This window comes from Pseudophryne corroboree, chromosome 7 (genome assembly GCF_028390025.1).
Source record: "Pseudophryne corroboree isolate aPseCor3 chromosome 7, aPseCor3.hap2, whole genome shotgun sequence".
Classification (NCBI taxonomy): Eukaryota; Metazoa; Chordata; class Amphibia; order Anura; family Myobatrachidae; genus Pseudophryne; species Pseudophryne corroboree.
Genome location: NC_086450.1, coordinates 268,616,947 through 268,640,553, shown reverse-complemented (window position 1 = coordinate 268,640,553; position 23,607 = coordinate 268,616,947). Strand labels below are relative to the sequence as shown.

General features: G+C 47.7%; 1 protein-coding gene across 7 annotated transcripts in view; it reads right to left on the bottom strand.

Annotated features, from left to right (window-relative positions):
* Window positions 1-23,607, bottom strand: part of HECW2 (HECT, C2 and WW domain containing E3 ubiquitin protein ligase 2) — a 1,325,610-nt gene that overhangs the window by 577,388 nt on the left and 724,615 nt on the right. Inside the window, exon 1 of one of the 7 annotated variants that reach the window (XM_063934139.1) lies at window positions 20,060-20,228. The exons of the other annotated variants lie outside the window; for them this stretch is intronic. The gene's annotated coding sequence lies outside the window, so the exon portion shown is untranslated. Of the gene's footprint in view, window positions 1-20,059; window positions 20,229-23,607 lie in introns of those variants that run through there. 7 annotated transcript variants of the gene reach the window in all.

Genomic DNA, 23,607 nt, shown 5'->3' with positions numbered 1-23,607 from the left:
TGGCACTGTGGGGCATATATGTATCTGGCACTGTGGGGACATGTGTATCTGGCACAGGGGGCATATATGTATCTGGCACTGTGGAACATATATGTATCTGGCACTGTGGGGACATGTGTATCTGGCATTGGGGGCATATATGTATCTGGCACTGTGGAGCATATATGTATCTGGCACTGTGGAGCATATGTATCTGGCACTGCTGGGGGCATATCATGTGTAGCTGGGACTGCTGGGGGGCATATCATGTGTAGCTGGGACTACTGGGGGGCATATCATGTGTAGCTGGCACTGCTGGGGGGCATATCATGTGTAGCTGGCACTGCTGGGAGTCATATCATGTCTATCTGGCACTGCCGGGGGGCATATCATGTCTATCTGGCACTGCTGGGGGGCATATCATGTCTATCTAGCACTGCTAGGGGGCATATCATGTCTATCTAGCACTGCTGGGGGGCATATCATGTCTCTCTGGCACTTTACTGGAGACATTATGTGTAAGGAACACTACTGTGGCTGTTATGTGTAAGGCTGCTAATTGTGTGTGTAGGGGGGGTGAAAATATATTTATTTATAGTTTGATAATATAAATTTGCGAGACCACGCCCACTTTTCCAGGAGCGCACATGGGGAGGGGGGGGGGTCTTCGAAATTTTTCCGCTCAGGGTGCTAGTAGGCCTGGAGCCGACTGAGCAAAGGGTATATGTTAGCAAGAGAAAGGCAGGTCATAGAGGGAGTTATAAAGTGTTAAAGTCGTTATTTTGTATTTTAATTAGAGTACTACATGATATATGACTTATATAGATCAAATTTAAAGTGTGTTAGTCCAGTTTCTTAGATCAATTAAAATACATTAGCATTATAAATCAATATGTCATATTTTTGTTTTTATTTTAAGAGTTGTTGGGAGTCTCTTTTGATATTTCAATATGTTGTAATTAACCATTTTGTTGCTATTATCCTGTTCTCAGTGGCGTCACAAAGGGGGTGCAGGACGAGGGGTGACACCAAAATACCGGCTCTTGCACAGTGACAGGAACCGAGTGCTGCGCTGTAACATTACATGCAGCACCCGGCTCCTATCAGTGTAGGAGCCAGGAAGTGCAGGCACCAAGTCTCCGGGACCCAAATAGCAAATAAAAGCGGGGGTTGGGACTCTAAGCCTCACCCTCTGCTAAGTCACGCCTATCTGCTAAGATCACCCCTTTTTCGCGGCAATGCCGTACCCGGTGTCGATGGGGTAAGTGAGGCCCCTGCATGTCTTATTGTTATTTTATGTGGTTTTCAAATATTTATAAGGGGTCATTTAAGATGAAGACTATTTGAAAGTAATAAAGGGATATTAATGATTATGTTAATTAGTTTGATCATTTTGTTCCAAATCTTTTGATTTTATGACGGTGCCAATGTATACTGTGTGTGATAAGGATCCATGGCCCTCATTCCGAGTTGTTCGCTCGCAAGGCGAATGTAGCAGAGTTACACACGCTAAGCCGCCGCCTACTGGGAGTGAATCTTAGCTTCTTAAAATTGCGACCGACGTACGCGCAATATTGCGATTACAAACGAGTTAGCAGTTTCAGAGTAGCTCCAGACTTACTCTGCCTGTGCGATCATTTCAGTGCTTGTCGTTCCTGGTTGACGTCACAAACACACCCAGCGTTCGCCCAGGCACTCCCACCGTTTCCCCGGCCACTCCTGCGTTTTTTCCGGAAACGGTAGCGTTTTCAGCCACACGCCCCTGAAACGCCGTGTATCCGCCCAGTAACACCCATTTCCTGTCAATCACATTACGATCGCCGGAGCGAAGAAAAAGCCGTGAGTAAAAATACTTTCTTCATAGTAAAGTTACTTGGCGCAGTCGCAGTGCGAACATTGCGCATGCGTACTAAGCGGATTTTCACTGCGATGCGATGAAAAATACCGAGCGAACAACTCGGAATGAGGGCCCATATTCCCCACAAGAACAACATCTGTCTGTGTTATTAGAATTGATTAGAGTTAGACAGGCTGGTGAGTAATACCATCTTAAGTAGATTTTGTTTGAGTTTTTGGAACAGATTGAATTTATTAATCTTTTCTCTTATTTTAATCCAATCTTCTATACTCAAGAGCTCCCTCATGTCTTCCTCCCATTTAATTCATGCAATTCTTACCAGGGTGACATAATGAATTAGTTTTTTTTTAACTATTGGAAATGATGCCATATTGTATTACTTACTATATATATTCAAATTGAGATGATTGCTAACTTTTTAATGTGTTTAATTTTTTTAAGATGGAATTTCTAAGTTGTAGATATATGAAAATACAGTCTATTGGTTAAGTTAAATATTTCTTTAAGAGCCTGTAAATTAGAAAATATAGATAATATAAATGTAATATTGTGAATTGTCAGTGTTTGAATCTGTTAGGATCGTCGTCTGGTTTGAAAGCTGGCTCATGATGCAATGAGTGTTTTAGGGTTAAAAGTAGATTTTGGTGGTCCAGGACCAATTTAAATTATTTATGGTCAATATGATAGGCAAAATCAGTGATAGTGGATACCAATCATAAAATGTGTGGCCAAACAGAGGTGCAACCCTGTCCACCACTGCAATACTGAACCTAAGGCTGACAGGTAAGCACAATTTTCTTAGTACTTTAAGGTATAATTTCTAGATTTTTTTGGACATGCTCCTTCCTGTGGAAGCCTCGAAAATGTGGAGTAAAAATAGGATTTTAATACCTACTGGTAAATCCTTTTCTCCTAGTCCGTAGAGGATGCTGGGGACTCCAAAAGGACCATGGGGTATAGACTGGATCCGCAGGAGACATGGGTACACTAAAAAGACTTTGACTGGGTGTGAACTGGCTCCTCCCTCTATGCCCCTCCTCCAGACCTCAGTTATAGGAACTGTGCCCAGGAGAGACGGACATTTTGAGGAAAGGATTTTTGTTAAACTAAGGGCGAAAGACATACCAGCTCACACCACAAACACACCGTACAACTGGATTAGCAGGAATACCAGATAACAGTGTGAACCAATAACAGCAACAAGCTGAATCTAACTGATACACAACCTTTGTGTAACTGAAAACAACAAGTATCAATACAACTGCAAGGAACAGTCCGCACTGGGATGGGCGCCAAGCATCCTCTACGGACTAGGAGAAAAGGATTTACCGGTAGGTATTAAAATCCTATTTTCTCTTACGTCCTAGAGGATGCTGGGGACTCCAAAAGGACCATGGGGTCTATACCAAAGCTCCAGACCGGGCAGGAGAGTGCGGACGACTCTGCAGCACCGATTGAGCAAACATGAGGTCCTCCTCAGCCAGGATATCAAACTTATAGAACTTAGCAATAGTGTTTGAACCCGACCACGTAGCTGCTCGGCAAAGTTGAAGTGCCGAGATCCCTCGGGCAGCCGCCCAAGATGAGCCCACCTTCCTGGTAGAATGGGCTTTTACTGACTTCGGCAACGGCAACCCAGCCGAAGAATGAGCGTGCTGAATCGTATTACAAATCCAGCATGCAATAGTCTGCTTGGAAGCAGGATTTTCAATTTTGTTGTAAGCATACAGGACAAACAGAGCCTCCGTTTTCCTAACAGGAGCCGTTCTGGCGACATAAATTTTTAAAGCTCTTACGACATCAAGAGATTTCGGGACTGCTACAGCATCCGTAGCTACAGGTACCACAATAGGTTGGTTTATGTGAAACAAAGAAACCACCTTCGGCAGAAATTGTTGACGAGTCCTCAATTCCACTCTATCCACATGAAAAATCAAATACAGGCTCTTGTGAGATAAAGCTGCCAATTCTGACACTCGTCTGGCAGACGCCAAGGCCAAAAGCATGACCACTTTCCAAGTGAGAAACTTTAACTCAACCTTTCGCAAAGGTTCAAACCAGTGAGACCTAAGAAACTGTAACACCACTTCAAGATCCCACGGTGCCACGGGTGGCACAAACGGAGGATATGCAGCACTCCCTTCACGAAAGTCTGAACCTCTGGAAGGGCGGCCAACTCTTTTTTAAAGAAAATAGATAAAGCCGAAATCTGCACTTTGATGGAACCCAATTTGAGGCCTGCATCCACACCTGCCTGCAAAAAATGGAGGAAACGACCCAAATGAAACTCCTCTGCAGGAGCTGTTTTGGTTTCACACCACGACACATGTTTTCTCAAAATACGGTGATAATGTTTCGCCATGACCTTCTTTCTAGCCTTAAGGAGAGTGGGGATGACTTCCCCGGGAATACCTTTACGAGCTAGGATTTGACGTTCAACCTCCACGCCGTCAAACGCAGCCGCGGTAAGTCCGTAAACATGCATGGCCCCTGCAGCAACAGGTCCTCTCTTAGAGGCCAAGGTTCTTGAGTATTGCCTGAACCCTTGTTCGTCTTAAAATCTTCAACACTCTTGGAATGAGAGGAAGAAGAGGGAACACATACACCGACTGAAACACCCAGGGAGTTACCAGGGCGTCCACTGCACTGGCTTGGGGGTCCCTTAACCTGGAACAATACCTCGGAAGGTTCTTGTTGAGGCGAGACGCCATCATGTCTATTTGAGGAATTCCCCAACTCCTTGTCACTTCTGCAAACACCTCTTGATGAAGAGCCCACTCTCCTGGATGGAGATCGTGTCTGCTGAGGAAGTCTGCTTCCCAGTTGTCCACGCCCGGAAGGAAGACTGCTGACAGTGCGCTCATGTGCTGTTCCGCCCAGCGGAGAACTCTTGTGGCCTCCGCCATTGCCGCCCTGCTCCTTGTTCCGCCTTGGCGGTTTACGAACGCCACCGCTGTTATGTTGTCCAACTGGATCAGGACAGGGAGACCCTGAAGAAGGTTCCTCGCTTGCAGGAGGCCGTTGTAAATGGCTCTTAACTCGAGAACATTTCTGTGGAGACAAGATTCCTGGCTTGACCATTTCCCCTGGAAATTTCTTCCTTGTGTGACTGCACCCCAGCCTCGGAGACTTGCATCTGTGGCCAGCAGAACCCAGTCCTGGATTCCGAATCGGCGTCCCTCTAGCAGGTGAGAACCTTGCAGCCACCACAGGAGAGAAATCCTGGCCCTGGAAGATAGACTTATTTTCCGGTGCATGTGCAGGTGAGACCCGGACCATTTGTTCAGCAGATCCCACTGAAACACCCGGCATGAAACCTGCCAAACGGAATGGCTTCGTAAGCCACAACCATCTTCCCTAGCACACGAGTGCATTGATGAATCGACACTCTTGGCGGTTTCAGAAGCTCCTTGACAATAGTCTGTATTTCCAGAGCTTTGTCCGCCGGAAGAAATACTCTCTGTAGTTCCGTGTCTAGGATCATGCCCAAGAAGGGCAGCCGAGTTGTGGGGATCAACTGAGACTTTGGCAAATTTATAATCCAACCGTGATTTCGCAGGACCGACAGGGAGAGTTCCACATTTCTTAGCAACTTTTCCTTTAATGTGGCCTTTATCAGGAGATCGTCCAAGTACGGGATAATTGTGACCCCCTGCTTGCGAAGGAGTACCATAATTTCCGTCATTTCCTTGGTAAAAACCCTCGGGGCCGTGGAAAGCCCAAACGGCAACGTCTGAAATTGGTAATGACAATCCTGCACCACAAATCTTAGGAAGGCCTGATGAGGAGGATATATCGGGATGTGTAAGTAGGCATCCTTTATGTCGACTGACCCAACTGACTAAAACCCAAGGATCCAGGGCCGACTGAACCAAGAGCTGACTGAAGAATCGGAGACGGCCCCCACCGGCACGGACTCCCGCTGGGGAGCCCCAGCGTCATGTGGTGGACTTGGTAGAGGCGGGGGAGGACTTTTGGTCCTGGGTGCCAGGCATGGCAGGTGACCTCTTTCCCCTTCCTCTACCCTTTGAAGCGAGGAAGGACGAGCCCTTTCCTTTTTTGTATTTATTAGGCCGAAAGGACTGCATCTGATAATGGGGCGCCTTTTTCTGTTGTGTGGGAACATAAGGAAGAAAAGATGACTTACCCGCAGTAGCGGTAGACACCAGGTCAGCAAGGCCGTCACCAAACAAGACACTACCTTTAAAAGGAAGAGCTTCCATAGCTTTCTTGGAGTCGGCATCAGCATTCCATTGATGAATCCACAGCGTCCTCCTGGCCGAGACCGCCATGGCATTGGCTCTTTTTCCAAGAGGCCAATATCCCTTGCGGCATCCTTTAGGTAATCTGCAGCGTACTTGATATAACCAAGAGTCAAAAGAATGTTATCCTTATCAAGGGTATCCATATCAGAAGCTAAATTATCAGCCCACTTAGCAATAGCACTGCTCACCCATGCCGACGCCACAGCAGGTCTGAGTAAGGCACCAGTAGTAATGAAAATGGCCTTCAATGTCGTCTCCTGCTTGCAATCCGCTGGATCCTTGAGGGCAGCCGTGTCAGGAGACGGAAGCGCCACCTTTTTGGACAATCGGGATAGAGCCTTGTCCACATTGGGAGACGACTCCCATTTCTCCCTGTCATCAGAGGGGAAAGGATATGCCATAAAAATTCTCTTGGGAATCTATCTGCCACCTTTTGTCAGGCGACTCCCAAGCCTTTTCACAAAGAGCATTCAGTTCATGAGAGGGGGGAAACGTCACCTCAGGCTTTTTCCCTTATACAAACACACCCTCTTATCTGGAACAGGGGGGTCTTCAGAAATGTGCAAAACATCTTTAATAGCCACAATCATGTACTGAATACTCTTAACTACCTTTGGATGTAAAGCAGCCTCATTGAAATCGACACTGCGCGCTGTAGTCCCGCTCAAATTTGAATTTATTATACTGGCGGGGGTATTGTGTACGGTGCCCGGGCACCGAATATGCCTTCTGCCAGTTAAATTGACCCTCAGTAACTGCTGCCCAGGGCGCTCCCCCCCCCAGCACCCTGCACCTTGTGAGTGCCGTTGGTGATGTGTGTGGGAGCATGGAGCGCAGCACTACCGCTGCGCTGTAACGTTACAGAAGTCTTCTGCCGTCTGATGTCTTCTGTTCTTCTAATACTCACCCGGCTTCTTTCTTCTGGCTTCTGTGAGGGGGGTGACGGTGCGGCTCCGGGAACAAGCAGCTAGGCGCACCAAGTGATCGAACCCTCTGGAGCTAATGGTGTCCAGTAGCCTAAGAAGCAGAGCCCTTAACTAAGAAGAAGTAGGTCTGACTTCTCTCCCCTCAGTCCCACGATGCAGGGAGCCTGTAGCCAGCAGGTCTCCCTGAAAATAAAAAAGCCTAACATAAGTCTTTTCCAGAGAAACTCAGTAGGGCTCCCCTAGTGTGTGTCCAGTCACTCCTGGGCACAGAATCTAACTGAGGTCTGGAGGAGGGGCATAGAGGGAGGAGCCAGTTCACACCCAGTCAAAGTCTTTTTAGTGTGCCCATGTCTCCTGCGGATCCCGTCTAAACCCCATAGTCCTTTTGGAGTCCCCAGCATCCTCTAGGACGTAAGAGAAACATCAAAAAGTGAAAAAGATGCATGCACCATGTGCTGTATGTGAATGGAAAACCCAAAAAAACTTTAGCTCTTGATAAATAACTCCACAGTAACTATTACAGATCGCCTATTTAATTACTTAAATATCAGGTGATGAATGGCTCTGTGGTATCAGAGCGATACCAAACTCTACAATGTTAGAAACCCATGTAAGTAGAGATCTGAGAACCAAAGATTGGAGTATTAAAACATGTCCATATCTACAAACAAGTGCTTCCTAGTTCTTGGGTGCAATGAACAACCCAATACAGATCTTGTACAAGGGCTGAATTCATTACATGTAACATAGAGGAAGGTTTAACAATATATCCCTGATTATGGTGAAAAGTAGGCTTCCTCTTTAATCACTTGTTCACAGGATTTATGAAAGACATATGGGGCGCTTCAATTGTTCTGTGCGCCCCCTGCTGGCCGCCTATATGAATGGGTGCCCGACGGAGCAATTCAAATATTGCTCTATTCGGACGCCCATAGCCGAGGGGGACACATTTCTTCTCACAGCCTCCTGAGGTGCAAGAAGAAATTAGTGCAAAGTTCTTTGTTTGGGTGCCTTAACGGCAGTTTGGGCCCCTTAACCACTTCTTTAGACGGGTTTAGCCACTTTGGAAAAACAATTTCATTAATCCCTTGGACATCTATTCATATAGATACCCCGCAGAGGGTGCGCAAAATAACTGAATTGCCACCATATTATCAAGGCATCAGAGTGATAATTGGCTGCTGGGCAATTCTGGCCTGGACCAATAAGAGTTAACTTACTGCTTTGTTGGGTCAGTCTCTACAGATATGCACATAGGCCCTCATTCCGAGTTGTTCGCTCGGTAATTTTCTTCGCATCGCAGCGATTTTCCGCTAATTGCGCATGCGCAATGTTCGCACTGCGACTGCGCCAAGTAAATTTGCTAAGAAGTTTGGTATTTTACTCACGGCATTACGAGGTTTTTTCTTCGTTCTGGTGATCGGAGTGTGATTGACAGGAAGTGGGTGTTTCTGGGCGGAAACTGGCCGTTTTATGGGTGTGTGTGAAAAAACGCTGCCGTTTCTGGGAAAAACGCGGGAGTGGCTGGAGAAACGGGGGAGTGTCTGGGCGAACGCTGGGTGTGTTTGTGACGTCAAACCAGGAACGACAAGCACTGAACTGATCGCACTAGAAGAGTAAGTCTCGAGCTACTCAGAAACTGCACAGAAAAATCTTTTCGCAATATTGCGAATACTTCGTTCGCAATTCTGCTAAGCTAAGATACACTCCCAGAGGGCGGCAGCTTAGCGTGTGTAATGCTGCGAAAAGCGGCTAGCGAGCGAACAACTCGGAATGAGGGCAATGGAACGGCTGCTGGTCCATTAACTGAAATTAAGTTATTTATAAATAGTTCCTACTAAAAAAAAAGGAATAGTTTAAACATTATTGCAGCACAAATCCTTTATTCTAGGATTAGAGATTTTTTTAATGCCTTTGGCATGCTTTCACCATTGAGAGCAGAAAAGGTATTGCAGTATTACAAGTTTCCCCAATATAAAGTAATATTAACCAGTGCCATAACTATACATTTTGGCACTGTGTGCAAGAAACAGCATCAGCACGCTCCCTATATTCAAAATAGAGCCAGTGTGCGCCATAGGCGTGTGTAAAAAATATAGGGGTGTGGCTTCATGGGGAAGGGGCGTGGATACAAAATAATCCCAATTACACTGCACAGTAGTCTCCATTATTCAAATGACACCACACAGTAGCGCCACTTTCTCTTACGTCCTAGAGGATGCTGGGGTCCACATTAGTACCATGGTGTATAGACTGGTCCACTAGGAGCCATTGGCACTTTAAGAGTTTGAGAGTGTGGGCTGGCTCCTCCCTCTATGCCCCTCCTACCAGACCCAGTTTAGAAAATGTGCCCGGAGGAGCCGTTCACAGCTAGGGGAGCTCTCCAGAGTTTCTCTAGTAGTTATTTTTTAGAGTTTATTATTTTACAGGGAGGCAGCTGGCAACAGCCTCCCTGCTTCGTGGGACTAAGGGGGGGAGCAGTGTCCGCCCTGCGGCGTCTGAGCCACTATCTCCGCTGACAGGACACTGAGCTCCTGAGGGGATCGATTGTTCCCCGCCACAGGGGATCGCTCACCCCGGCAGCATGCCGCCACCCCCTTACAGTGCCAGAAGATCAGAAGATGGCGAGATATGGCGGCACAATGGTAGGAGCACAGCTCTGAGTGTTGGCGCTATGAGGGGCGTCCTGAGCCAGCGTCTTAATACCCTACACTGGTCACAGACACTAACCGGAGACTGAATCCCCGGGCTAGCGCCACAATCCTCCGTACTGAGACGCTAACAGGGGAGGGAATCCCCCGCCTAGCGACGGAATCCTCAGGCCAGTATAAAGAATTTGTGCGGGAAGACGCGCCATCTTCAAGGGGCGGAGCATCTCCTCAGAGCGGACCCAACAGCATTCAGCACCATTATCCTGCCTGCAGTTCCTGTACACAGACGCTGACAGAGCTGTCTCTCCAAGCAACTCCAGCTATCCTGTGCGGTACCAGGGGGTTGTAGAAGGGGGGTGGCAATGAATTAGTTCTGTGTAACCTGTTACAGTACACAGTGGGTGCTGGTAAGGGGTGTCCTTTATCTAAACAGCGCTGTGTGTGGGTTGGCTCCAAACTCTGTGTCTCTCTTGCCACTCTCAGGGGGGGGGAACTCTGTCTAGTCTCCCCTGTGTGTGTGTGTGTGTGGAGTGTTTGGGGTCTCCCGTTAGCTACAGTATGTCCAGGGACTCTGTGTCATATGCGGCTGAGGATATGTCCTCTCAGGATGATCTCATTCCATGTAATCAGGATTGCACTGTTTTAGTGCAGATACCAGCAAGGGAGCCTGAATGGTTATCCTCTATCAAATCAAATCTATGATTTCTCAGATTTCTACTAGGGTTGCACAGAATGAATCTGAAACTCAGGTTTTACAGAATTCTATGGCAGTTTGGTCCGGTTCTGTTACCACAGGACCTCCCTCTGTAGGTTCCCACAAACGTGCTCTTGCACAAATTATGCAAGACGACACGGATACCGACTCTGACATGGCAGACGGTGATGGGGTTGTGCTCAGGGGGGGCGCATCTCTTGCTAAAGGGGTGCAGTAGATGATACAGGCTATTAAGGATGTGTTGAATATTGCTGACACAACACCTGAGCAGGCTGAAGAGGCTTACTTCACTGACAATAAGAAAGCCTCGCTAACCTTCCCTGCGTCCAAGGAATTAAATGCTATTTTTGAAAAAGCATGGGAAAACCCGGAGAAAAAATTTCAGATCCCTAGGAAAGTTCTGGTTGCTTTCTCCTTCCCTGAGGAGGATAGAAAGAAATAGGAAAACGCACCCATAGTGTATCCAGACTCTCGAAAAAGGTGGTTTTACCGGTTCCAGGATCTACCACCTCAAAGGAGCCGGCTGATCGCAAAATTGATACTACGCTCAAATCCATATACACGGCTTCAGGGGCGATACTACGTCCTACTATTGCTTGTCCATGGATTTCCAAAGCTATAGTAAAGTGTTCAGGCATGTTACTTGAGGATTTGGATACAATGGATAAAAGTGACGTTGAATTGTTTTTACGTAACATTCAGGATTCTGCAGGATTTATGGTGGAATCCATGAAAGACCTGGGTTCAATGGCTGCAGGAATATCTTCCATGTCTGTTTCAGCTCGTCGAGGACTGTGGCTGCGCCATTGGTCTGCCGACGCGGAATCCAGGAGAGGTGTGGAGACCCTACCCTATACAGGGCAGGCTCTCTTTGGGGAAGCATTGGATGCGTGGATCTCCACGGCTACAGCGGGTAAGTCACCTTTTCTTCCCTCAGCTGCACCTGCTAAGAAGAAACCTTTTTCTTCAACTGCATCACAGTCCTTTCGGGTTGCTAAACCAAGAAAGGCCAAATTGTCCAACACCTTCTTTAGAGGAGGTCGATCAAAATCCAAGAAACCTGCTGCTGCGGGTTCCCAGGAACAGAAACCTGCTTCCTCAGAATGACAGTGGACCGTGTGGCCTGGAGGTGGGGCCGGTGGGGGCGAGACTCAGACATTTCAGTCATGTCTGGGTGTCGTCCGGCCTGGATCCCTGGGTACAAGATATTGTGTCCCAGGGGTACAGGCTGGAATTTCAAAATCTCCCTCCTCACCGGTTCTTCAAGTCAGGCTTGCCAGCTTTGCCGGCAGACAGGGCTATCCTACAGGGAGCCATCCAGAAGTTGGTGGAGGCACAGGTTATTGTACTAGTTCCTCCCCAGATGCAAAACAAGGTTTACTATTCAAACCTTTTTGTGGTATCGAAACCGGATGGTTCGGTCAGACCCATTCTGAACTTAAAATCACTGAACCCCTTTCTGAGGGAGTTCAAGTTCAAAATGGAGTCTCTAAGGGCAGTGATATCAGGTCTGGAGGAGGGGGGATTCCTGGTATCCCTAGATATCAAGGATGCGTACCTCAAACATTCCGATTTGGCTGCCGTATCAAACTTATCTCCGATTCCCTCTGTTGGACTGTTATTTTCAGTTCCAGGCCCTGCCATTCGGTCTCTCCACAGCACCGAGGGTATTCACCAAGGTGATGGTGGAAATTATGGTTCTCCTTCGCAGACGGGGTGAACATAATTCCATATCTGGACGATCTGCCGATAAAGGCATCGTCCAAGGAGAAGATGTTACGGTCCATAGCTCTCACGTCCCAGCTTCTCAGGGAACATGGTTGGATCCTGAATCTTCCAAAATCACATTTGAAACCAACCAGAAGGTTGTCCTTTCTGGGAATGATCCACGACACAGAAGTGCAGAGGGTGTTTCTTCCAGAGGAAAAAGCGTTGGTGATACAAACAATGGTCCGGGATGTCCTGAAGCCAGCCCAAGTGTCGGTTCATCAGTGCATTCGCCTTCTGGGAAAGATAGTGGCCTCTTACGAGGCTCTGCAGTACGGGAGGTTTCATGCTCAGTCCTTCCAACTGGATCTCCTGGACAAGTGGTCGGGATCCCATCTACACATGCACCAGAGAATACGTCTGTCGCCAAAGGCCAGGATTTCACTCCTCTGGTGGCTGCAATTACCTCACCTTCTGGAGGGCCGCAGGTTCGGGATTCAGGACTGGATCCTTCTAACCACGGATGCAAGTCTCCGGAGCTGGGGCGCAGTTTCTCAAGGGGAAACCTTCCAAGGATAAACATTCTGGAACTAAGAGCCGTCTACAACGGTCTTCTCCAAGCGGCCCATCTTTTGAGAAATTGGGCCATGCAAGTGCAGTCGGACAATGTAACAACACTGGCTTACATAAACCGACAGGGCGGAACGAAGAGCAGAGCTGCAATGTCAGAGGTAACAAGAATAATCCTCTGGGCAGAAAAAAAACACGTTGGTGCTGTCAGCAATCTTCATTCTGGGAGCAGACAACTGGGAAGCAGACTTCCTCAGCAGACACGATCTCCATCCAGGAGAGTGGGGTCTCCATCCGGAGGTGTTCAAGTAGGTAACAGATCTTTGGGGCGTACCCCAGATCGACATGATGGCCTCTCGTCTCAACAAGAAGCTTCGGCGGTATTGTTCCAGGTCGAGGGACCCGCAAGCTGTGGCGGTGGACGCCCTAGCGACTCCGTGGGTGTTCCAGTCGGTGTACGTGTTTTCTCCACTTCCACTCATTCCAAGAGTTCTCAAACGCATAAGGAGAACAAGAGTTCAGGTGATCCTCATTGCTCCGGACTGGCCAAGAAGGGCTTGGCACGCGGATCTTCTGGATCTACTGCCAGAAGAGCAGAGGCCTCTTCCTCTTCAGGAGGACCTGCTGCAGAAGGGGCTGTTCGCCTATAAAGACTTACCACGGCTACGCTTGATGGCATGGAGGTTAAACGCCAGATATTAGCTTGGAAAGGGCATTCCGAACAAGGGTATTCCTACCCTGATACAGGCTAGGAAAGGAGTAACGTCAAAACATTACCATCGTATTTGGAAAAAATATGTATCTTGGTGTGAGTCCAAGAAGTTTACTACGGTGGAGTTTCAACTGGGACGTTTTCTTCTCTTCCTACAAGCAGGTGTGGATATGGGCCTGAGGTTAGGATCCATAAAGGTCCAAATTTCGGACCTATACATTTTCTTCCAGAAACAGTTGGCTGTCCTCCCTGAGCTTCAGACTTTTTTGAAGGGAGTTCTGCACATCCAACCTCCCTTTGTACCGCCTACGGCGCCCTGGGATTTTAACGTGGTGTTGCAGTTACTCCAGTCGGACTTGTTTGAACCTCTACAGGAGGTTGAGGTCAAGTTTCTCACGTGGAAGGCTGTCACTTTGTTGGCCTTAGCTTCTGCTAGACGTGTGTCGGAGTTGGGGGCTTTGTCATGTAAAACAAAGGGCACTTAAGCCGGCGCTGTCTGTCTTTCCAATAATTAAAACAACTATGGATGATTGAAAACACTTGTATTTATTAGCTAAACACTAATTAGTAAATAAAAACATAAATAAAATATAAAATTCACACATTCATATGAAGTTATAGGGCATATATGGAGCTGAGAAAAAATTCAAATATGCTGCTAAATGAGTGTCCACTGAGGATCCCGGACTGGAACACTGGACAAAAGTTCCCTGGGGAAGAGAAATAAAATACAGCTGGTTTTACCCGTAGGAGCGGAGGCTTCCAAATGCTTTTGAAAACAGCAGGCAAGCTGTATCACTTGTATTCAAGCTGGGTCTCTCCGATTGGTGCTGTAATTGATATGTCCCACAGAGAACAATTCCAAGGCAGGTGTTCCAAAATAAATTGTCATAAGTCCACATCTGGATCCTGTTGTGATGTGGAACACTGGTGATGGTGGCGATGGCAGCTTTTTCACACTTAACGCGTTTCCCTAGGCACGGTCACCTAGCTTCATCAGAAGTAAAGCTCCCTCTGATTCAGGGATCTATTTAAACCCTATTTAATCACCTGATGCCCAACAGGTGTGAAACAATAAATAATCAATCATCCACAGTATTTATAAAAACAATACTTTTGCAAGATCACTAGTCCTATTAAATAGATAGAGCGATATGTAGGAGGCAAACCTACAAAAATGTATGTATATATAATATATAAACATAAATAAAACTGGATGGGAAAGATGTTAAAGGTCAGTGTAGTCACATGACCTGATTCCGGACTCTGAGTTCTATAGATTTTCCCATGTAACTCTCAGAAACCCCTTTATTGTATATATCTAGACCTGCAGACATTACCTGAGATATTGAGATCTCTTTTATATGCAAGATATCCCGGTCTCGATGCCCCGTCCAGCGGCCCCGTACAGCCCGGTCACGTGACCGGCAATGGCCAGTGGATGTGGCCTGGCGGAAGTGACTCGGTTGCTAAGCAACCCGAGTATGTTCCGGCGTGCGGTGTCCGGACCGGGGTTGTCCAGTTGCTAAGCAACCCCAGTGAGCGTCGGCGCGATACGCGACGACGTCACTCGCCTGTCATGTGACCCGCAGGGCGGAACCTCGAAGCCGGGAAAGCGCGCATATCTTGCCCAACTGTGGGCATATAAGGAACACAGACCACATGTGGAAAACTTGGAAAAAAGTATATAAATATATAAATCGTTATTTTTAACATGTGGTAACATTTCCAATTACATTAAGTACCTATAATCTCTGGTTCCAACCGTCAGAAATTATCTACAGATCAAATTTTATATGAAATACATGAATCTTTATATTGATCAGATAATACTCATATAATAAAGCTCCATGGGACAATTATACATATTGCAGATTCAATCGATAATATATTTCGAATCTTCCTTAGTTCTCCTCAAAGTATATATTTTGATAAAGGACACACAGAAGGCAATGATAGTACTAATGATGACAATTGATAATAATTACATGATAATAAAACAAAGATTAAAGATTAATAAAAGAAAAAGATAAAGAAAAAGAAACCGGCAAAAGAAGGGAAGGGGGACGGTGAAAGTAAATGGAGCTTTAATTTTCTCAGAACCTGTCATCTTCGTTATGATTGGGTGGCTATCCGGCCGTGGGGGGTCCCCTGTTAACAGGGGTGTCCCAAATATCCTAAGATGTCCCGGATATACGCACAACCCAGACGTGCTGACAGGGATAACCACCGTCCCGTCCAGGTTGTGCGTGGAAGCCTCCACGGCCGAACAGACCACACACAGGTGTCACACCTGTGTTCTTCTCTTTGTCATGTAAAAGCCCATACTTGATCTTCAATGAAGAGTTTCTTCCGAAGGTTGTGTCGGCATTTCATGTCAACCAATCTAATGTGGTGCCAGTTGCGACTGACTCCTCAATTTCATCAAAGTCCTTAGATGTTGTATGGGCTGTAAAGATCTATGTGAGGAGGACTGCTGTTTGTCCTGTATGATCCCAAGAAAATATGGTGTCCTGCTTCTAAGCAGACTATCTCTCACTGGATCAGGTTCACTATCCAGCATGCGTATTCTATGGCAGGCTTGCCATGTCCTACGTCTGTTAAGGCCCACTCTACTTGTAAGGTGGGTTCTTCCTGGGCGGCTGCCCGGGTGTCTCTGCATTACAACTCTGCCGAGCAGCTACTTGGTCAGGGTTGAACACGTTCGCAAAGTTGTACAAGTTCGAAGTTTGGTCATTTGGGTTCTGCAGGAGCCTCCGCTCTCTCCCTCCCATTCTGGGAGCTTTAGTACATCCCCATGGTACTAATGTGGACCCCAGCATCCTCTAGGACGTAAGAGAAAATAGGATTTTAATTACCTACCGGTAAATCCTTTTCTTGTAGTCTGTAGAGGATGCTGGTCGCCCGCCCAGCGCTTCGTTATCCTGCAGTGGTTATTTAGTTCAGTACTGCTTAGTTCTAGGTTAAGTACTGTTTTGTTACTTGGTAAGTAATCTTGTTCAGCCGTTGCTGATGTCTCAAGCTAATTAGCTTGGTTTGCCTTGTGTGTGAGCTGGTGTGAATCTCGCCACTATCTGTGTAAAATCCTTCTCTCGAAGATGTCCGTCCCCTCGGGCACAGTTTCTAGGCTGGGTCTGGTAGGAGGGGCATAGAGGGAGGAGCCAGCCAACACTCTCAAACTCTTAAAGTGCCAATGGCTCCTAGTGGACCTGTCTATACCCCATGGTACTAATGTGGACCCCAGCATCCTCTACAGACTACGAGAAAAGGATTTACCGGTAGATAATTAAAATCCTATTTTTACACTTTACACCAGTTAGAGCCCTTTTTACACATTACGTCAGGTAGAGCCTCTGTCACACATTATGCCAGGTAGAGCCCCTGTCACACATTACGCCAGCTAGAGCCCCTTTTTACACATTACAGCAGGTAGAGTCACGAGACAGAGGGGGGGGGGGGGGAGATATGGTTGGGAGGGAGAGAGAAAGAAATGTGGCAGGTAGAGAGACAGAGATAGAGGCGTGGGAAGGAGACAGAGGGGTATATTCAATTGAAGTCGAAAGCTGTCATCTGTCGGAAAGACGGCAGCTTTTGACTTTTTTAGGTCTGAAGGGGTTCCGACCTATTCAATATAACCCAAAATTGTCCGACAAGACGGGGAATTTGACTTGTCGGAAAGCACGTGGATCGGCGAAATAGCTGCTGATTCGCGTGCTTCTGTCGGAAACTGAGCCAAATCCGACAGGTTTTGGCCCCCTTTCCGACCATCTCAATCTGACTTTAAAAAAAGTTGGATTGAGATAAGGGACATTGAAGGAGCTGAGAGGAGGAGAGGAGGAGACGGGGGGAAGGGGAGAGCCGCGGGGAGACGGGGGAGAGCAGCGGCTAGAGCACAGCATATGCAGGAGGATGTGTCACAGCCGCCGCTCACGGCAGAGTCCACTCGGCTCCAGCAAGCAAGATCCCGTTTGCTGGAGCTGGGTGGACGCTGCGGTGAGGTCTGGCGGCTGTGACCCATCCTCCGGCTAAACTGCTGTAGCCGCTGCTCTCCCCCGTCTCCCAGCTGCTCACCGCCGTCTCCCTGCTGCTTACCCCCGTTTCCTCGCTGCTCTCCCTCAGCACCCTCATCTCTTATCCGACTTTATTTTAAGTCGGACTGAGATGTCAGGAACTGCCAAATCCTGTTGGATTTGGCCGCACTGAATAGGTTCTGTCAGATCCATTCCGACAAATTTATGTCGGAATGGATCCGGTTTGAATGTACCCCAGAGAGAGAGGGATGGAGGGGGGGGAGACACACACACCGCAGTACCTATGTGATGATGGCTGGGTGCAGGCAGCCATGGCGGTGGCCGGGGTATGTCCTTGTGCTGGTGATGGCTGTAGCTTGCGGTACACTATGGAATCAGAGCTGCTGCTGGAGCTGCTGCCACTCTGTCCTCCCGGTATCCCCTGCGCGACTCCCTGCCGGGAGCAGGCGCGGATCTAGCCAGTCTTGTATGGTGCAGGGACACTGCACTGCTGCACCAGTCGAGGAGGAGGGGGGAGGAGCTGGGTGGAGCTGCAGCACATGGGCCGGGGAGACAGAGATAGTCTGCGCAGCACTGCCGGCTATGATATATATCAGCGGGCAGCAGTTGTGCATTCGGCAGTGGAGCCAGGCGCAACCCTACTTTTATATGTTATAGCAGGCAGCACTGCAGCTGGTGGTAGCCAATCAGCGTGAATGCGGATGGTGCGCCCACAACTAATAACAGCCCTGCTTATCTGTTTCCCAGTTCTGAGCCACAGGCAGGCATTAAAAAAAGTGTAATATTGCAATGGGATACAGTTATAGAAAATTTATGCTGAAATAATATATAGAAAATAAACAGACACACACATCAGAAACAAGTGCTTTCAGATTAATCTATCTCCCCCGTCCCTTTCACTACTTACATACTCACCGGGACCCGGCCGATGCACATCACTGTATCTGCTCCCGCTCCCCAGTCGCTCAGTCAGCTGCAAATCCCCTTCTCCGCTCTTCCACCGCTTACATACTCTCTCTGGACCCGGCTGCTGCACATCACTGTCCCTGCTCCCCAGCCGCTTCTCCTTACACAGTGTTTTCAGTTCCCTCCCGGCTGCTGCAAAACGGCTCCTCAACACTGAAAGCCGGCGTCGGGATGACTGCTGTAGTTTGGAAGAGCCGGGCTCCGTGCACCACTAATAAAAACATTACAGCGGGCGCCCGGAAAAAGGACACTGGTGTCGGCAGCACGTTCCGCCCCCGGGGCAAACTGCGCTGTCAGCAAGGCACCGTCGGTCCCTGCCTAGTTACGGCACTGATTTTAACACTGACAGTAACCCTTTTCCTTTTTCTGCTCTTAATTTTTATACATACAGTATGCTCCGCAGGTACAGTATGTACCATGTTTGTACTTAGCCTGATATCTACAGTAGGTGTCATGGTCTTCATAGCAGGCATACACATCACGGGTGGTTTAAAAGAAGTACGGAGTAGGTTCCGCATGGGCCTCCTTCTCTCTGCAGCACAGTGAGTCTACTGCACATGCATAGGTCTCTGGGAAGATGGCGTCTGTGCCAAGTCCCTAGTGACTTCTGTATTGCGCATGCAAAAATCTCCAGGAAAATGTCAGCTGCACCATTTTACCATTTTACAGTTTTTACATTTAGAATGATTTGCACATTGCACACCAGGCATAATGTAGGAGACCGGGTGTCATTGCACATGGGGATGATTGTTGTATGTGTATAGTACTTCCGGCACGGGCCGTCGCTTCTGGTCGCTGACGCATATAAACCCCACATCCTGTGTCAGCTGGCTATCAAGCATGCTTGTGTATGCCAGGTTGACACGGATGCTATTAAGTAAATTACATTCTGTTTACCCACTGGTTCCTTCCTTGTATATGATATGTTTCCAGATGCAGCATCTTCAGGTTATTTTATAGCAGCATGTATATACTGGTGGCTTTAACATTATACATGTATATGGATTGTCCTATGGTGATGACTTATGCGATGCACTGGTTGTGTATTATTTTCTGCTCAAAGGTCCATCACACACTATTGTGGTATCATAATATATTATTATGTTTGGACAATAAGTGGTTAACTAGATTCTGTGGTACACAATGAGAACTTTGTCCATTATAGTATTGTTTATTATAGCAGTATATATGTAATGTTGTGGAGTGGGCGAACATTATCCACAACAGGGACTGCTTTATTATGCAGATTAGTCCTTGGGGATGTGAGGTTATGTACATCGCAAATAGGCTTTTGTGATATCCATTCAGAGGAAGAGCGTTATGAGATATGGGTTAGACAGGTCCATTGCGACAAAACAACCATGAATGGGGGCGTGGCTTGCTGCCTAACTGACTGGACGTGTCCCAGGGGAGCTTGTGCTATTACCGGCACACTAACCCTTTTCTAGGCAGCTCACCCGTGATTTGTAGTCACCCAGCGCTCTATTATCCCATCCCTGAGCCTTGCCATACAGAGAGGGCGAGCTGCGGAGCCATGGAGCAGGTTTTTCCTGCTCTTGCGGGTTGCGGTCTTCCCCCTGCACTAAAGCCGGGACATAAATTTCGGACGTCCGCCGGCCGGGCATCTGAACGCTACGTGGGCCGGGCGGGCGCGAACGGCCTCCACTGCCGCCACTCACCCCTTCTGAAAGCCGCTGTTGGGAGCCGGGAAGCTGCGGTCGAGTCACTGGAGCCGGGAGTAGAGTGCCAAGTGGAGCCACAGAGGTGCCCGTGGGTATCCGGTGCCGGCGGCCATCTTGGTAGGGGCAGTGGGAGACGCGCGGACGCCGCGCATATACAAGCGGCCCGTTCAACCTATAAATCCCCCGCTGTGGATACCTCATCGTGGCCTGGGGGGTCAGTAACACCCCCCCCCCCCCGGGAGCGGGAACCCCTGGGATGCCACAGGCTAGTACAGAGGCTCAGTGACGGTGGCCATCTTGGAGGGGGCAAGGAAGATTTGGCTAGGCAGAGCTGCTGCTGATTGAAACACCTCCTATACTACATCAAGGTAGGGGACATCAGCCCTTGTAAGCTTATTATCCTCCAGATCACACACTCCTCCTCAGTGCCTCCCTGGATGTATGTGAACCTCTACACTACAGACCCTGGCTGCTGGCTGGTCCAAGCTGGGAGTTTTGAGGTGTGGAGCTGGGGAAGGCTCATAGCGCCCGTGCCCCCACTCTGTTTTCATACATATAATCTGGCCTTCCCGGATGACGCCGTCTTATGACCATTGCTAACAACTACAGTGCCTATGGTGCTTCTAACGTCATGTCTGCCTCACCGTCACTTCCTGCCTGAGTATCCATTTGCTAAGGTCATTCTCCATTCACCTATATGATCTACTAATCCCCCTTGGGTCTTCTCGACATGCCTCCAAAGAAGACGAAGGGGTCTAAATCTGCTCCGCAAGTGAATTTCTTTGGACCCTCCTCCTCCGGTGCTAAGCCCCGTTCCTCCCTTCCCTCGTCTACTCCGACTCAACCGTCTCAAACAACTTCATCAACGCTATACAACTCGGCTAACGCCGCACAAGTTGATATGGACTCCCTGGATGGTCCGGTTACGCTACGTTCTATCCACTCTCTGCTAGCCTCCTTCAAGTCTGATATTTCGGCCGAGCTTAAGTCTAACATCCAATCTCTCCACTCTGACATCTATGAAATTGGTAACAGGACGGACCATATTGAGCATAAGATGGAGGAGCGGGTCGCATCGCATAATGGGGGTCATTCCGAGTTGTTCGCTCGTTGCCGATTTTCGCAACGAAGCGATTAAGACTAAAATGCGCATTCGCATGGTTCGCAGTGCACATGCTGTAAGTATTTTAACACAAAACTTAGTAGATTTACTCACGTCCGAACGAAGAATTTTCATTGTTGAAGTGATCGTAGTGTGATTGACAGGAAGTGAGTGTTTCTGGGCGGAAACTGGCCTTTTTCTGGGAGTGTGCGGAAAAACGCAGGCGTGTCAGGGAAAAACGCAGGAGTGTCTGGAGAAACGGGGGAGTGGCTGGCCAAACGCTGGGCGTGTGTGTGACGTCAAACCAGGAACGAAATGGCCTGAGCTGATCGCAATCTGTAAGTCTCGAGCTACTCAGAAACTGCTAAGAAATTTCTATTCGCAATTTTGCTAATGTTTCGTTCGCAATTCTGCTAAGCTAAGATACACTCCCAGAGGGCGGTGGCTTAGCGTGTGCAATGTTGATAAAAGCAGCTAGCGAGCGAACAACTCGGAATCACCCCCAATGATCTAATCACCGCACTCGACTCTCTCCTGGAGGAAGTCTCCTACATCTGCCAGAAAACTACGGATTTAGAGGACCGCTCACGTAGAAACAACATCAAAATAAGAGGCATCCCTGATGATGTTTCTAATGCTGACCTATATGACTACGCCACTGATCTTTTTCATAAATTCTTACCAGATGCTCCGCTACCTGATCTTCTGATCGACAGGATCCATAGACTTCCGAAGTCAAGACAAGCACCTGCTCAAGCCTCCCGTGATACCCTTCTCAGAGTCCACTTTTTTCCCATTAAAGAGAAGATCTTGCATGCAGCAATGTCCTTCTCACCTACGGCGACTTGCCTAGACTCTCTTCAACTTTTTCCAGACCTGTCCCCAGCGACTCTGGCCAAAAGACGTTCCTTTTCCGCTATTACGTCAGCCTTAAGGAAAGCTATGGTCCAATATAAATGGGGATTCCCTACTAAGTTGATAGTACTGCGTACTACCACTATTATCAACACCCCTGAGGATGGGCCTAAAATCCTGAAAAAAATGGAACATCCTTCTCGATATGCAACCCACTCCCTCAGCTACGTCACCAAAACGAATCGCCCAAGAATGGACATTAGTTCCGGGCTGAAGCTTGCCTTGTGATGCTCATGAGACAGCTATTGTTTAGCTTTTTCTCTTTACAGGTTTATCTGTGTTTTTATAATTATTGCCTTATAGGCTTTATGCCAAACTGCTTGCAAATAGACTGAATCCGTTGATCCCCACTCTGATACATCAAGATCAGGTGGGTTTCACTATCGGTCGCCAAGCTCCTGATGATACTAGGAGGGTATTCTCTCTTCTAGAAGCTCACTCCGTGCTTCAGGAGCCCTTACTGCTGCTCTCTCTTGACGCAGAGAAAGCTTTCGACAGGATTCATTGGCTATATATGTCCGAAGTTCTTGGCAAGTTTGGGTTCTCGGGTCAATTCTTACTAAATGTTCTACATTTATATACACAACCCTCAGCGCACGTTTTTAGTGATGGGTTCTTATCCGATCTTTTCCCTATCACCAACGGCACCCGCCAGGGATGTCCACTGTCGCCACTAATTTTTATCCTCGCAATACAACCTCTGGCAGAAAAAATTTGGTCCTGTACCCTTGTTAGTGGAGTTCATATAGGCCCTATACACCATAAGATTTGCTTGTTTGCAGATGATGTCCTGTTGTTTATTACTAAGCCTGAGACCTCTCTCCCAGCTATTCATGATATTCTGCAAGTTTACTCCGAAGTCTCCTACTACAAATTAAACGCGAATAAAACAGAGGCGCTAGCCTTCGATATTGATTCTGGCCCACTTCAATCCCTACAGTCTACATATAATTATGCCTGGCAAGACTCTTTCCTTCAATATCTAGGGTTCAGGATCCCCTCCAGATCTCATTCCGCGGTTGATTGTAACTACCTCCCTCTCTTAGACCAGTTCAAAACCCTCACTAAACAGTGGACGAATTATGAAATTTCTTGGTTGGGACGACTTTCCTCGATTAAAATGATGCTCCTCCCTAAAATTCTTTATTTGTTCAGAGCCATACCCTATTTACCCCATACCCCACTTACTCTACTTAATACATTTTACTCTGTTATGTAAATTTTTATTTGGAAGGGTAAAAAACCCAGGATAGCTAGAACCCGCTTGTTTAGATCCAAAGGTAGCGGCGTTCTTGTTTTTCCTAATCTTGAACTTTATCAACATGCGTGTCTCCTTGATCAGTTGAAGGACTGGCTTCGGACAGATTTTGTAAAACCCTGGGTGGATATTGAAAGGCATATATGCTCTGACTTTCCTCTCCCAGATCTACTTTGGGTCAAACCTTCACATAGACCCCCTTCTGCTAAAAATATGAGGAGTGTAACTAATTCTCTTAAAGTTTGGGACAGATTGGTCACTACTTTGGGT